Source organism: Esox lucius, chromosome 4, assembly GCF_011004845.1.
Source record: "Esox lucius isolate fEsoLuc1 chromosome 4, fEsoLuc1.pri, whole genome shotgun sequence".
Taxonomy (NCBI): domain Eukaryota; kingdom Metazoa; phylum Chordata; class Actinopteri; order Esociformes; family Esocidae; genus Esox; species Esox lucius.
Genome location: NC_047572.1, coordinates 27,051,354 through 27,063,905, shown reverse-complemented (window position 1 = coordinate 27,063,905; position 12,552 = coordinate 27,051,354). Strand labels below are relative to the sequence as shown.

Here is a 12,552-nt window from a genome sequence, read left to right as displayed (position 1 = left end):
TATCGTGACACACCTTTTACTAGAAAACTGCTTTCCCCCCCCCTTTTGGCATGTCCTTGGGTGAAGATTTAAAGGTAGTTTGATATAGATTGTTGGGCACTTGCCATTCATGCAGATAATGCCATTTGATGAAGGCAATGTTTTGCCTTACACGGAGGATAAATACAAACCCAGGATTGGCCTCGTTGGGGAGAGAAGCTGTCTTCTGTGATAACGTCACCGCTGCATGTGGTTGAACGTGGGGGGAAATTCAAGAAAAGGGATTAAAAAAAACCTGCCCGGTCAGAGTGGCATCGTTACAGCCCCATGCTGTGCAGTGGCCCTGCCGCCGCTGTCACTTACATTTCTAAAGTGCCACGGTATTGTTAGACCTTTCTTATAGACAAGGTTCTCTTTAGAACCTGGCAGAGCTCTTGCTCTCAAGAGTTTTTTTTTTGTATGTGGGATTAGCCAATGCTTTTGTAATTCATGAAACTCATTTACCCCCTGTCGATCCTTGAAATGCTAACATTTGAAGACTATCTGATTGAGTTTCATGATTTTTTTTTTTTTGTTTGTTTGTTTTTGACAAAAAAAATTAGCAATATGATAAGCCAAATGTTACATGGGTAAAGAGGCAGGGGGCAGGCTGTAATCTCAAAGATGCCTTCTAGAAAGTTTTTACACAAACACACACACACACACACACACACACACACACACACAGACAGATACACACACAGTTATTATAAGAAGCCTTCAGAGCTGTGACTTGAGTAATGAGTAAAACTGGATATCCAATTTGTACCGGGCTGAAGGCTACCTATTACTTTATTTGTTAGTAGGTAAGCTACTGTTTCGCTTGTTTCAAAGGAAACTGAAAATTAATGCTGCAGGTTTCTTCAGTTACTCAAATGCTCTATGCAATTTCTCAAGAAAAGTGGCATATGACAGGCAAGGGGCGATTAGAAGCATATCAGAAGCAACCATATAGTGGTGCGCAAACAACCCTTAAGGCAGGGGGATTTTCTGCGCATTTCTCTTGCTAACAAATTCATACAGGACAAAATAACAGCATATGTAATTGAAGAGCGTCATCCTCACCATTACTAAAAAGCCACATTATTAATTCCGAGATGTCCGCACCTGCATGACGAGGAGGAAGAGAGATTGAATTCCTATTACCTAAACATAGCAGGAGCTGCTGGCAAGGCAATACGGAATAGATACTCATGAGCGGACGAAGATGATTGGAAGAAATCTTGATTGTAAGCACATGTGTTCATGACACCGCTTTGGTTTCTGAAATCTTGGCAGTTAGCGCCCCACATATTCACAATGCACGATAGTGTTGTCTAACGGTCTGCAAAGGAATTTGCTACAACGAAGACTGCTTAGCACACATTTTTTTTCCAAGGATATTGAGGGTGTGAGTGCGGGAAATTTCACTCACGGTCGTCAACGACGTACAACGCGGTGCGCAAGTTTGGATGTCAGTTGTGAAGTTTTTCTACGACTCTGGACTACGATTTTGTTCAATTAGTGGCATCAGGTAAGTAAACCCGATAGACTGAGATCAAAAAGCAATACCTTCCGTGATGACCCATGCTTGACTAATAAATATTCACAGATTTTATGTTATTTACGTGATTCAAATCGACTTGATTTTATCCGCACGCACACGCTCTACCTACTGTAGCTTAATTTTTTTTATTGACAATGCTGTTCAGTAAACGTGACAAATTCAGTGTCCTCCACATTGTCTATGGGCTACAGTCTCCGTGCAGTAATTTCATGTGGATTGTGAACAGTATATTTGATCTAATCGACACTGTTTGTAAATATTGTCTAGCTGTCAAAGCGAGTGTCTCATTTTGTTCATTAGTATATACAGGTAGACTACTGGTGCAGGTGAGTCAGACGGCATCTACGCTACTTCTCCAATGTCGCATATCGTTGGTAACGTTGATCAGTGTCAAGCTTTACTTTTAATAGTTTAGTAGCTGTAACACTCATCATTAAGTCTGCATTGGGGTATTATTTTAAATGATCACATGGCATTGAGTGCGTGTTTTTCATGCGTAGTTAATAAGGCGTCATACTTGCTAAAATAATGCATAATGAATAGGAATTGTTTCCACCGTGACGTTCATTAAGTGCAATGCCACTGGAGCTGTGACTTGGGGTTTAAGCTGCAGTCCAATGAACCTTAGGTCATTACCTCCTTATCGCTGACATTACCTATAAATCGCTTGATTCCAATTGTCACTGAGCATAATTAGTTCATTTGAGTGTTCTTCGCAGTTTGGAGCTGGTGATACAGGCATTTAGTTACTGAGGCCTGATCCGCCTACATGAAATCCACCACTTCTCTTGCTATCCTGAAATCTTACTTCCTAATAAGCTTTATATTAATACATTGAATGTGACTTTCAGGCTTTATGCTGACCAGATTATTTAGGCTAATGTATGGTTTTTGAATCGCGGAAAAGTAGCTGCTGCTTCTGGTTGAATCTAATCGAGACCCTGATAAGAACCTTAAAAACACTATACAATGATCTCCCTATTATTTTGAACAATTATCAACACCGCCGCACGCAATATTTTTGTGGGCTGGAAGCGTTAATTTATTCTATAGTGATAGATAAAAAATAAATGTATTCACACAATAGTTGCCTCTGAAATATTATTTTTTTTGCTGCCCAGAGGGACGATGCTAGATTGGACATTCATCCCTCTTATTATGATGCTTTTTCAAATATATTTTCATGTTTATTGTCTCTCTCATGGACTGTTGCATTGGATTAGCATGGCTGGCACATCTGTTACAACACATCAAAGTAAACATGTGAAGGTTAATGCAGCTTGTCAACCACCACCCTGTTCCCTGGGCTCAGCAGATCGCTTTTATGCCATATTTGCTTTGCATAATTGCTGGCCACAATCTGCGTCTATTAACACTCAGCTGGAAATGTCGTTGTTTGACTGATGTGTTATCTTACCAATTTCTTTTTTCAGAATTCTTACTTAATGCTATTGCTATTTTTGGGTTAATTGGCTGGTACATGTGAGACGTCGGTTTCACAAGGTCCCATCCATGTTGTTTATAAATCAGAATGGCTGGAGTGTGTTTTTATAAATTGAATTGAGTCCTTATGCATTTTATTTAATATACTTTGTTGCGAATGAATGTGATGGCAGCCTGCACAATTTCTTTGCTATACCTTTAATAACATTTTAAAGTTTACAATTAGGCAATGCATGGGTTCAGTCAGAATGATGATTAGATGATTGTGGCCCATAATTCCTTCCTTATATATATGTGAAAATTGGTCCAATGTATTCCATTATCTCCCAAGGAATCATTTGGATAAGCACAATCGACTGTAAGGCAGTAAAGTTTATTTTCTTTTTCTTTTTTTTCTTTTTCAACTGGCCGGTTTTGTTCTGAAAGTCACCCAAGGATTTTGTAAGTTTGCTTGCTCTTGAAATGTGCTTATCGCAGGGATATCTGATGACAGCTTTTGAAGTATTGCCTGTATGATTGCTAACCATGTAGTGTGCGATTTGAAAATAACATTTTCATATTAAGAGCAGTTGGCCCCCAAGATTTAAATGGTAAAACTGTTTGGCTCTTTATTTTACCACTCTCAGGCTTAAGATGTGTTGGATCATGACTGCTATTGAAACACTGTTAGACCATACAACGTTAATTTGCTGTTTAACGGGTGCCCCTTTTCACAAGTAAAAACTGAAATCTCTAGTAGCAAAAGTGTGTCTGTAAGCATGCTTCAGGTAACGGTACACGACATCCCCTCAGATTATGGAATCTGAGCTTCTCCTCAGACCCAGGTTGGTTAAGCTTTGTTGTGCGATACTGCTTTTGAAACCAATGGGGTCTTGATTAAGTATAGAACCATGTTTGCTACGGTGTACTATTTTTTTTTTTTTAAAACCTGTCCACCTTTTTTACTTGAATGACTCACAAAGAAAATAAGTTACAATCTCAAGGTCCCTGTTGGTATGCTTGTGGTGTGTATTTGTTTATTACTAGCCAAACCCTGAAGGCAAAATTGGGAATGGGAGATCTTTACAGTGTTCATTTGGCAGTTCTAAATGTATTTAAATTATTAATCTTAGTTCTTTTGACTAAAATAGCATTAAGTCGTCAGTTTTTCATTTGAGTAATTATTTATACTGCTTTTTTTTTGTCAGTTACGTTGTCTTATTATCCTATACGGTAGCCATAAAGCACTGCATTCCATATACACAAATACACCGCTTGATCTTTCCAACCTTTGTTCTGCCTAACATCTTATTACCTTGTCCTTTTCCCAAAAGTATAATTAGAACATACTTTGTTTATATTAGTATATGTATCTAGCGATGTGAATTCCGTAAATAGCTGAAATGGATATTCAATATTCCAAGCTAATCTTGGTTGATCGGAATCACAGGATCCATATTTGCAAATGTACCTAGTCATATATAGTGTAGTGGCTAGAGGGTTTTTATCCTTGTTAGCTACGTATTTCCATTCTGCGACAAGTACATTTTAAATATGACGCTTGTTTGCAAAAAATAGCTAATGAGGTAAACAGAATTAAGATGTAGCTTAATCAATGGTCAGGGATAGCAGGTAATCTAGTTTAGAGTTTCCTGAAATATGCTTTAAGGAATGATCAAACCGTACACACCTACTGAACCTCTTTGATCTGCCACCTCTGACCTCTTTGCTGTCCAATCACTACCGGAGTCCTGTTTCAACTCTGCCAAGTCAAAGCTCTTCTCTGTCCAGGCACCACAATGGGGGAACCAGCTTTTCTGAGAGGCTCCGAAAACTTCTTAAACACTTCTTAAAAAAAAAAAAAAAAGACATTAAAAATAGCCCCTTTGCTGGCCCGTTGGCTCACCCTTCTGGAACTGAACAGCGTTTTTCTGCTTGACCTCTCAGGTGCTCAAAAAACTCTTGTCGATTCCACTTAGGACTAGTTTGATTTTAGTTTTAGTCTATTATGGCAGGTTATCATTTGCCGCGATAACATAGGTAATGAAATTAACGCTGCCATTTATTTGCAGTGACATCAGCTTGTGTGATGATTAATCTGAGTCTCGCCATCTCTCCTAGCGCTTTAGCTTTGCTTGAGGCGAGCAGCATATTTTTTTTTACAAAATAGTAGCTTTCCCGTCTAAGGGAGGACATAATTCTCCTTTAAAAACAAAGCTGTTTGCAGCTTAGTTTAGTTTCTGCCTTTTCATTGCTGCTTACTCAGCCTAATATAACTAACTTTCAATTGCTTATGGTTGGAATTTGGCCGTCAGCCGTTTAGCATCACAGTGCAAAAGGAGAGGTGTTTCTGTCTTATTTAGATTTTACATAAAAGTAATTTAGCTGACTCTCTTAACCAGAGAAACATATACTTCTTATTAAATGCGGCTACATTCCCGTTGTTGTTTTTTTCTTTCTTTTTCCAGAGCTTACTATAAAAAAAGAAAATGCTGGGTTCTATTATCTGCTCCTGCCACTGGGCTCAGAGCTGTAGAATCCCATTGTCATGAGTTTAACCATTTGAAATCATCTGATATAATGGGGCGGTATAGATTATTTGGATGGTTGTAATCGACTCGTTTGTCACTTTGAATAGGCTACAAAGGAATCAGTTAAACTGTTTATATTCTCCTTTTTATATTGTCTCCTCTAGAGCTATGCCTTACCGCTATGTCTTTGGGGGCTGATTGTTATATCTGTCCTAACCATGGGCTCTTGTGTGTTTGCGTGCTTGATAGTCCTTTCAAAGGACAACTGTGGCTAGATTTTGCATTCAAGTGAGCTGATTTTCATTGATAGAGTTGAGTTACGTGGATGCGTGTATGTATCACCGTAATTACTGAGGAGCACACTGCTATAGCCAGACAGCTGTTGTAGTGGTAAGCTGGAGGAGTGCCGTTGTAACAAAGGACCTCCTCACTCAAGGGTCCCACGATCAGCACTCAGTAGTGAGATGAGCCTGTGGTTCCATTGAGCTATGCTGAATTCACATCTAGTTGAGGTTGCCTGTGTAACTTGAACCCTTTTTTCTTATACATACTTTATATGCCTCTTATTCATAATTAGTAACCTTTAATTGAGGCAGAATTATGCTATTTCCTGTTATGCCTTTACGCTGTTTCTGGCTATAGGATATTACTAAGGCACAAATGTTAATGTGTGAAGCCAACTCTTTTTAGGTGATCTTTGAAAATCTCAGGGCAAACTTTTTGATTGTCCTGTAGCAGATTTTTAACTGTCTGTTTCTGAGTAGATGCATAGTTTTTATCGTATAATGCAATATTGGCCTTCGCAAGCTTCCTCCAAAATGGAGCTGCCAAGGGCTTCAGGTCATGCTCTTTTGTATCTTTCAGACAGCCCAGTGGGACGTTAAGCGTCAGCTATGCTTGTCGATGAACCCACTTGATGTCCTCAATAATTCAGTTGACGTGACCTGGGTTATGCCCCTGGTCTGGCAGGTTGATGAGGAGCGATGAAGGACCAGGGACCGGTGCCCATTCACAAGGGATCGCACTCAGCAATACTTTTCTGCCCCCACCTATGTTTGGTGGAATAAGATATAAAATAGTAGGGAAAGCGGTGGCGCGTAGGAGTCTTTGTAATGATTTGCAGGTCAATGGTCATTGACATCCAGCTCTTTGTCGCTTGTATTCAAAAGTCATTCATGAACATTTCCACATGGGAAGGATATTTTGACTTTTCTTTTGGCCCAGATGATAAATGGCTAGCACGACATCGGTGAAATTTCATATGGATGTTTCTTTAATAAGGGCTGCGGTCTTTCTGTATTCTGATGGTGTGCTATCATGACCTACATATTCTTCAACAAAATGCTGACACCCGAAGAATAGAAACCCCTAGTTTCATTTTCTATTGTTTGATTAATGTTGCAGTGCACGCCTTTAAGTGGTAATATTCTCTATTATTCTCTGTTAAGTGTGTGAACTACTTACTTTCTTATATTGTTCCACATTTTTCATCAGTGTTGATAAATATTCACAGATGGCTCCTGTATTTTGACTGTGCAGTGACACGCTTAACCCTGTAAAAATATGCTTTGATTCTTTAGACTCTTTTTTTGCGTGGACTCCCCATGGAATCACAGACTCTTAATAATCCCTTTTTCGTGTGTCCAATTCATCGGTTTAATGTTTTTGTAGATCACATTGGATGATTATAGTAACTCAAAACTAGGTCTTCAACACAGCCATTAGGACTTTAGACTGGGACAGCTGTCAGGCCAGGTAGTCTGGAGGCATGGTCCAGGGCTCTGGTCCTCCTAAGATCGAATAGGATACCAGAAATACTAGAGGGAGAATTCTATGGATTCAAAAGGATATCGTAGCCTTAATTCCGATCATGTCTCTCATCGCACAAACTAATGCAATGTAAAAATATTGGGTCTGGGATGAGAGACTGCCTGAGAGACTGTGGCCCTGTCTAAAGATTACCCCAGACAGGGCCAACTAGACAGGAAATTGCTTCACACCACTTTGCCACCACCAAAGGGACACCAGCCAATTGTAAACCCACCTGAGAGAGGGCTGAGTATAGCCTATAGTTCACTGTTAGGGAAGGAATGGGCGAACATGAGTAAGCAAGTTACACCGCCCCTGAATGGCATTGGCGAGAGGATATCCCTCGTATTCCGTTTGCCGGCCAGTTCCGGCACTGGATGTTACAGTGGTCCACAATGTCCCTGCATTATTGTCTCACATAATGAATGAACAGGCTCCCGGACAGCTTCTACCCACAAGCCATCAAACTGCTTAATAGTTAAACTGATGGCTGCCTGGACTATCTGCACTGACACTATCCTGTGCAGTCCTGTGTACACATATAGACCCTGTACACACACACTATTTCAGATTTGCTGCTGCAACATTCCCTATTGATTTTTTTTCCCTAAAATGTTTCCTCCTATATCTGGTACCATGCATGTTCTATGGTACCTTTTATCTCATTATTTTTTGCAAACCTTTTTCTAAATCTATTCTTTTTTCTTCTTCTAATCTTAATTTTTCCTTCTAATTCCACCATTGGGAAATGGTTTATGGGTATGCATTTCTTTGTAAAGGGCACACCCATTGAATCTGTCTTGTGACAATAATGATTTGAACAAAATAGATATTGAACTTTAGATGGTTTTGTCTCAAGTACCCGTTGGTGAAGGTGCATATCCAAAAAATGCGGACTTCTCGGCATGTTAGAGAAATTTTGCAAATAGGATGTTCTTTGACCAGGACATGCTTTTTGGGACAGAATTGAGTTTTAAGTCTTCATTTAAAAACAACAGGTCCGTTCTAGACATGCATATTAAGGAGTCTGAAATAGAATGTGCATTTTAGATGTCTCAGGCTTGATACTGTAGGAGATTATTATCCATTGCTGTCCCATGAGGATATGGAGGACCCAGATATCAAAATCATCAAATGGATACCAACCATAAAGAGAAACAAACTCTAGTCCATTCGAAGCTTTGATGAAAGTTTCATAGTGATCCTATGCATTTTCCCATGTTCTCCAAATATTCCTAATATTTATTAATACTGTGTTTGGTTGTTCCACCTGGCTTCTTAAACTGTGTTCTTTAACACAGTGTTTCCTAAATCCTGGTCCTGGGGACCCAAAGGGGTGCACTCACACACCTGATTCAAATGTTGCCCTTCCGCTTACGCACTGGCTTGGTGTAATCAACCTATCATCAAGTCTTTCATTTGAATCAGGTGCGTGAGTGCTAGGGCAACAACAAAAACATGCACCCCTTTGGGTCCCCAGGACCAGGGTTGGGAAACACTGCTTTAAAAGTAAATAAGTCTGTAACTTATCACAGTCAGTCCATCTGTAGAAGATTACAGGACACATGAACACTTCTCTAAACAAGTGTAAGCTGTGTCTATATAAGACATTTCATGTTTGTCAGAAATGATTTTTTCGTCGCCTAACTCATGCACTTCCATGCTTTAATTTAGGAAATTAACTGATGAGTTTAATGCATCACAGCAACAATTTACCTCTGAAATTACTTTGACGTTGTTTTCATCAAAGACCTTTGTACGAATATATAAAGTATATTTAATGTGAAACCCTCATTTTACACCCATTATATTCTCAACTTTGTTGGTTTATCATTAGGATACTTTTACAGCTTTATCATTCTATTGTTCATTTATTTAATACTTTTTTTTGATAGGGTATGGCCACAGAAGTCCAGATATAATTCCACACACCTGTGATAATGCAGAGTGCCCAAAGATCCACTATATTTGCAATTTTCTTTTTAGTTAAATCCTGGCATCTTAATTGAATACATGCATTTCATCTGCATTCAGACTCCGCACTTTTGAGTAGCATCCAGCAGCATTTAAATGTTTATAACCAATGACACAGTTTGAATGCAAAGAGCTTACAGTTGGAATGCACCTAGTTTCCAGTCGGAACGTTGCTTGAATTCATCTGTCCGCTTATTATGCTCAGGTCTACTTAAAATCTTCAAATAACAAGCTCTTCACTTGACATGTTCAGCTGAGACTGAGTTAAGTGCCATTTAACAGTTAGAAATGTTTGATTTGAACATTTAACAGTTAATGTTTTGTTGACCGACATGCCAATCTGTAATTGAAGTGTGACACTTCTTTTTCATTTTGTCTGCTTTTTTTTCAGTTGGTCTTTAGTCCCCGTTTCAATTTAGTTACTAGGAAGTGTTTGACCAGTCTCATATTTTGATAAAGAACTAAATCGGTCATACATTTTTCGTCCCCTGGTCATTGTCACTGCCTTAGCCCTGCAATCTCATTACAACAACTCCTCTAAGGACACAACGATCCTTGAGACATTTGACTTTTAATCACAAAAGTATTGCCCCCCTGCCCCAAGGATGCCGTCAACTAATGCAGGCAAACAGGTCTACATGATTTAAACATGGAGAATAGTCACAATCCTGGCCTGCAGCCATTCCTACATAATTCTCCATAAAGAATTTAGATACTCATTGAGAGTTTAGTCGTGTATTAACTAATTACCTCTGTGCTGTTGTCTTCTAGAGAAAATGAATGGGACGTTGAATTGTGGCTTTAATTGTGTGCACCTTTAAGAAGGGAGTGGGAGACAGATAACCATATAGGCGTCATGCTACCCTCGGAGGAGATGAACACTTCATTCTAGTGATGCGTGGAAAAACATGGTGTTTCTACTAGCATGTATGGTTTTTTATGGAAATAAGCAACTGTATTTACATCCAATTTGTCACTTAAAGAGCTCTTACAGTTGCCTCATACTGCTCGTTTCAGCAGGTTTTTGTTTTGTGTTAAGATTCAATGCACGTTTCATTCGAGTGGTGTGGTGGTTAAAGCTGATTATTATTTAATTTCCTGGCTCACATGAAGAGATGCATTTCTCCTCGGGTGTCAAGCCCACCTCAATTGTCTGTGTGTTCTGTGGAAATAAATCTTTACTTCTGTCGGGTTATATCTGTAAATATGTTATGATTTAGTCTGTCAGTGTACACTAATGTAAAATGGTTGACCTACAATTCTTGAGTATTGCAGTCTGGAATATCATTGTCTCAAATCCGTGTCTTCTAGCATCAGAAGGGTCCCTGTTGTTGAGCTCTGGGCGGAATGGACTGCAGTCTTATTTTAATGGCATCCAGAGCTGAAGACCCAGCAGGGGCTGGGCAGTGTGCCTTCAACAGACAAACACTCCTGGATCTCAGGACTGGTGTCAGTGGGGAGAGGCTCCAGCTGATGGAAGAATGTCCTTGTTTCTCCTCACCTCACCTCATTCCAGAGAGAGGGAGAAAGAGGCTGTAGCGAGTTGGACAGAAAGCAAGCAGGGAGAGTGTGGCTCAAGAGCAGGAGAGAGAACAGACTCGACAAAATGAATTATGCAAAGCTGTCAGAGCTGGCTATTGTTGGAGGTGCCGGCTGTGTTAGAGCGAGACATTACGATCCCCCCCCCCTCCCCTGGCGGAAGACCGCCGGTCCCTGCATGAACCAATCGGAAACGGCAAGCTCACTGGGGGGAAAAGATGGGACGTGCAGCGGCTTAGGCCCCCTTGCTATCAGGTGGTAGGTCTTGGAGAAGGGACTCAAACGACAAGCTTGCAATTTTTTGTAGGGTCAGGGTTGAGGGTTAATATTTAGAGTAGGAGGCCCTCGGAAATGTAATTACTTGGATAAAAGGGGGATTTATAGCAAATAGCAAAGATTTGCCGTTTCAGCAGGGAGGTCTCCAGTGGCTATCCCACTGGCTGTTTTCAGAATGCCTGTTGTGTCTACAAAAGGTTCAGAGACATCAGGCTAGTTGCCATGTCTGTTGAAACTGATGTATTTGGTTGTATTGGATCCTAGCCACATCAACGGTGGCTTCGGCTTTGGTCCTCCATTGTGAATCGTGGGTGTAACGCAGAGATCCCCCCCCCCCCCGATTTAATTAATATCTGTGTAGAGAACAGGTGAATGGAGATCATAAAGGCTGTTACCAAATTACTTGTAATGTGTTGCTGGTCAATATATCGTGTGTGTGGTGTTTGAGTAATGTTTATAGGAAACCCGGGACTGTGCAGAACAGAAGAAGCAGGGTTTCATGGGTGTGTTGTGACTGGCTGCGCAGTCTTTGGTCTGTCTAGTGATCTGTCACACTACATAGATCACAGAGTGTCACATTCCCCTGTCTCACTGTCCTGCCAAAGGATCCCACTGTGCTAATATATAAAACTGCAGTGTCAGGTTCTCCTTCATGAGGTCATGGGTGACTGGCTGTTTCAATCACCCACTTTGTCAAAAGGTGACATACAGACGAGGTGACCAGCACTTTTAACGATACAAAAAATGTTTGAAAATCCTTTGCTCACCCTTGCCATCAAGGTGCAGGTTTGGGGGCACTGCGCCGGCCCTGCATTACATTATACATGTTTTTACGCTGTTAAATATGAAAATAAACACACATCCCACACCCTTTTAGATTATGTCTGCAGTATGTAGTTGGCTGCCCTTGTCAAATGCTTGATTGAGGCTGGGATGATGAGCACAAAGTCATTGAGCAACTACAAAGGTGTATTTCCAAGTTCCAAGTGTTGAGCAGAGGCGTGTTGGGTAGGCTGTTTTGATTCTACAGAGGCGTATTGGGTAGGCTGTTTTGATTCTACAGAGGCGTGTTTGGTAGGCTGTTTTGATTCTACAGAGGCATGTTGGGTAAGCTGTTTTGATTCTACAGAGGCGTATTGGGTAGGCTGTTTTGATTCTACAGAGGCGTGTTTGGTAGGCTGTTTTGATTCTACAGAGGAGTGTTGGGTAGGCTGTTTTGATTCTACAGAGGCGTGTTGGGTAGGCTGTTTTGATTCTACAGAGGCGTGTTGGGTAGGCCGTTTTGATTCTACAGAGGAAAGCCCATCAAAATAATTTCATAATCAACATATTGGATTCATTCTTTCACCATGATATCGATTATCAGTGCTCAACATTTCTTTTTCTCTCTGGTGCCTCATCCAGTCTTTGGTCAGACTAGGTTCCGGAACCAAGGAG

The 12,552-nt window shown here is 40.4% G+C and overlaps 1 protein-coding gene across 5 annotated transcripts in view; it reads left to right on the top strand.

Moving 5' to 3' along the window:
- Positions 1–1,096: 1,096 nt before the first annotated feature.
- si:dkey-237h12.3 (teneurin-3) overlaps positions 1,097–12,552 on the top strand; it is a 142,528-nt gene continuing 131,072 nt past the window's right edge. For all 5 annotated transcript variants that reach the window (XM_020046123.3, XM_020046122.3, XM_020046121.3 and 2 more), the window contains exon 1: positions 1,097–1,531. The gene's annotated coding sequence lies outside the window, so the exon portion shown is untranslated. The remainder of the gene's footprint in view (positions 1,532–12,552) is intronic.